The sequence below is a fragment of the Perca fluviatilis genome, chromosome 16 (genome assembly GCF_010015445.1).
Source record: "Perca fluviatilis chromosome 16, GENO_Pfluv_1.0, whole genome shotgun sequence".
Classification (NCBI taxonomy): Eukaryota; Metazoa; Chordata; class Actinopteri; order Perciformes; family Percidae; genus Perca; species Perca fluviatilis.
In genome coordinates, this window is record NC_053127.1 from 4266133 (window position 1) to 4269911 (window position 3779).

The 3779-nt window shown below is 47.5% G+C and overlaps 1 long non-coding RNA gene across 1 annotated transcript in view; it reads right to left on the minus strand.

Moving 5' to 3' along the window:
* Window positions 1-1248: 1248 nt before the first annotated feature.
* The window catches only part of LOC120544582, a 4778-nt gene continuing 2247 nt past the window's right edge, over window positions 1249-3779 (minus strand). Inside the window, exon 2 of the long non-coding RNA XR_005636515.1 lies at window positions 1249-3243. This is a non-coding gene — a long non-coding RNA (uncharacterized LOC120544582). The remainder of the gene's footprint in view (window positions 3244-3779) is intronic.

The following is a 3779-nucleotide window of genomic DNA, read 5'->3' on the forward strand; positions in this document are numbered from 1 at the left end:
TACAATCACTCACCACTCGTCTTTATTGTTATTACTGTAAAGTCTTAATGTAGCTGTAGCCTGCTTTTCCCGGTTAGCGGTTAGCCGAATTAGCCGTTAGCTAAACTAACGTTAGCTTCCCGGATGGAGGCTAGCGTGGAACAGATCGGGCGGTGTCGTATCCTCGGTAAAACAGCATTATCGTCTGCGCACGCGCAGCACGGGTCGCGTACCGACAACGTTCACGTCGCGTAATGACGTCACTTCGTAATAACGTTCCCATGGCAACAGGGGCTAAACGGCTGCTCTTGTGCGATAGTAAACTGTAACATTTTATATCAAGATATATTGTGGGACTTTTTTTGCAACGAAAATGCGGGGATTATGACATCATGCAAAGCCCCGCATATTTTGCGCGGAAATCGGCAATTCATGCGGCGAAAGTGCGCCTGGTTTGTCAGTTCTGATGAATTAGCATTTTAGCTAACGTTCAGCTAACGTTTAGCTAACGTTCAGCTAACGTTTAGCTAACGTTCAGCTAACGGTTAATGTCAGTAAAAGGCTCCAGACGTGGACCAGCAGCCCACCCAGATGTTCCGGTTGATGCGGAGAGAAACCTGTTTGTGTCTCTGGTCCTGGTGTTATGTCAGGTCCTGGCGTAGGTCTGGTCCTGGTGTAGGTCTGGTCCTGGTGTTATGTCAGGTCCTGGCGTAGGTCTGGTCCTGGTGTAGGTCTGGTCCTGGTGTAGGTCTGGTCCTGGTGTTATGTCAGGTCCTGGTGTTATGTCAGGTCCTGGCGTAGGTCTGGTCCTGGTGTAGGTCTGGTCCTGGTGTTATGTCAGGTCCTGGCGTAGGTCTGGTCCTGGTGTTATAGGTTCAGGTTCTGGTGTTACTTCAGGTCCTGGTGTTATAGGTTCAGGTTTGGTGTTACTTCAGGTCCTGGTGTTATAGGTTCAGGTTCTGGTGTTATAGGTCTGGTCCTGGTGTTATAGGTTAAGGTCCTGGTGTTACTTCAGGTCCTGGTGTTATAGGTTCAGGTTCTGGTGTTATAGGTTCAGGTTCTGGTGTTATAGGTTCAGGTCCTGGTGTTATAGGTTCAGGTCCTGGTGTTATAGGTCTGGTCCTGGTGTAGGTCTGGTCCTGGTGTTATAGGTTCAGGTCCTGGTGTTATAGGTCTGGTCCTGGTGTAGGTCTGGTCCTGGTGTTATAGGTTCAGGTCCTGGTGTTACTTCAGGTCCTGGTGTTATAGGTTCAGGTTCTGGTGTTATAGGTTCAGGTCCTGGTGTTATAGGTTCAGGTCCTGGTGTTATAGGTCTGGTCCTGGTGTAGGTCTGGTCCTGGTGTTATAGGTTCAGGTCCTGGTGTTATAGGTCTTGTCCTGGTGTAGGTCTGGTCCTGGTGTTATAGGTTCAGGTCCTGGTGTTATAGGTCTGGTCCTGGTGTAGGTCTGGTCCTGGTGTTATAGGTTCAGGTCCTGGTGTTATAGGTCTGGTCCTGGTATAGGTCTGGTCCTGGTGTTATAGGTTCAGGTCCTGGTGTTATAGGTCTGGTCCTGGTGTAGGTCTGGTCCTGGTGTTATAGGTTCAGGTCCTGGTGTTACTTCAAGTCCTGGTGTTATAGGTTCAGGTCCTGGTGTTACTTCAAGTCCTGGTGTTATAGGTTCAGGTTTTGGTGTTATAGGTTCAGGTTCTGGTGTTAGATGTTCAGGTCCTGGTGTTATAGGTCTGGTCCTGGTGTAGGTCTGGTCCTGGTGTTATAGGTTCAGGTCCTGGTGTTATAGGTCTTGTCCTGGTGTAGGTCTGGTCCTGGTGTTATAGGTTCAGGTCCTGGTGTTATAGGTCTGGTCCTGGTGTAGGTCTGGTCCTGGTGTTATAGGTTCAGGTCTTGGTGTTATAGGTCTGGTCCTGGTGTAGGTCTGGTCCTGGTGTTATAGGTTCAGGTCCTGGTGTTACTTCAGGTCCTGGTGTTATAGGTTCAGGTCCTGGTGTTACTTCAGGTCCTGGTGTTATAGGTTCAGGTTCTGGTGTTACATCAGGTCCTGGTGTAATGTCTGGTTCTGGTGTTATAGGTTCAGGTCCTGGTGTAGGTCTGGTCCTGATGCATGTCAGGTCCTGGTGTAGTTCTGGTCCTGGTGTAGGTCTGGTCCTGGTGTATGTCAGGTCCTGCTGTAGGTCTGGTCCTGGTGTTATGTCAGGTCCTGGTGTAGTTCTGGTTCTGGTGTAGGTCTGGTCCTGGTGTATGTCAGGTCCTGCTGTCATTGGTCTGGTCCTGGTGTAGGTCTGGTCCTGGTGTCATATGTCTGGTCCTGGTGTTATAGGTCTGGTCCTGGTGTTATAGGTCTGGTCCTGGTGTTACATCAGGTCCTGGTGTAGGTCTGGTCCTGGTGTTATAGGTCTGGTCCTGGTGTTACATCAGGTCCTGGTGTAGGTCTGGTCCTGGTGTTATAGGTCTGGTCCTGGTGTTACATCAGGTCCTGGTGTAGGTCAGGTCCTGGTGTTATAGGTCTGGTCCTGGTGTTATAGGTCTGGTCCTGGTGTTACATCAGGTCCTGGTGTAGGTCTGGTCCTGGTGTTATAGGTCTGGTCCTGGTGTTATGTCAGGTCCTGGTGTAGGTCAGGTCCTGGTGTTATGTCAGGTCCTGGTGTAGGTCAGGTCCTGGTGTTATGTCAGGTCCTGGTGTAGGTCTGGTCCTGGTGTTATAGGTCAGGTCCTGGTGTTATGTCAGGTCCTGGTGTAGGTCTGGTCCTGGTGTTATAGGTCAGGTCCTGGTGTTATGTCAGGTCCTGGTGTAGGTCTGGTCCTGGTGTTATAGGTCAGGTCCTGGTGTTATGTCAGGTCCTGGTGTAGGTCAGGTCCTGGTGTTATGTCTGGTCCTGGTGTCATTGGTCTGGTCCTGGTGTTATAGGTCTGGTCCTGGTGTTACATCAGGTCCTGGTGTTATAGGTCTGGTCCTGGTGTTACATCAGGTCCTGGTGTAGGTCTGGTCCTGGTGTTATAGGTCTGGTCCTGGTGTTACATCAGGTCCTGGTGTAGGTCTGGTCCTGGTGTTATGTCAGGTCCTGGTGTTACATCAGGTCCTGGTGTAGGTCTGGTCCTGGTGTTATGTCAGGTCCTGGTGTAGGTCTGGTCCTGGTGTTACATCAGGTCCTGGTGTAGGTCTGGTCCTGGTGTTATGTCAGGTCCTGGACGTCCAGCAGCATGGCGTCCTGCTTGGTCCTCAGCTGGTCTCGGACCAACAGGTGGGTCACCAGCTCGGAGCTCAGAGCTGCAAGAACAGTAAGGAAGGAGGAAGGTAACTAAGTAAGTAACTAAGTAGTTAAATAAGTAACTAAGTAAGTAAGTAACTAAGGAGGTAGGTAAATAGGTAACTAAGTAAGTAGGTAAATAAGTAAGTAAGTAGGAAGATAAGTAGTTAAGTAACTAAATAAGTAACTAAGTAGTTAAATAAGTAAGTAACTAAGTAGTTAAATAAGTAAGTAACTAAGTAAGTAAGTAAGTATGTAAGTATGTAAGTAACTAAGTAAGTAACTAAGTAAGTATGTAAGTAACTAAGTAAGTAACTAAGTAAGTAAGTAACTAAGTATGTAAGTAACTAAGTATGTAAGTAACTAAGTAAGTATGTAAGTAACAGTAAGTAAGTATGTAAGGTAAGTAAGTATGTAAGTAACTAAGTAAGTATGTAAGTAACTAAGTAAGTAACTAAGTAAGTATGTAAGTATGTAAGTAACTAAGTAAGTAACTAAGTAAGTATGTAAGTATGTAAGTAACTAAGTAACTAAGAGTAGTAACTAAGTGGTAAGT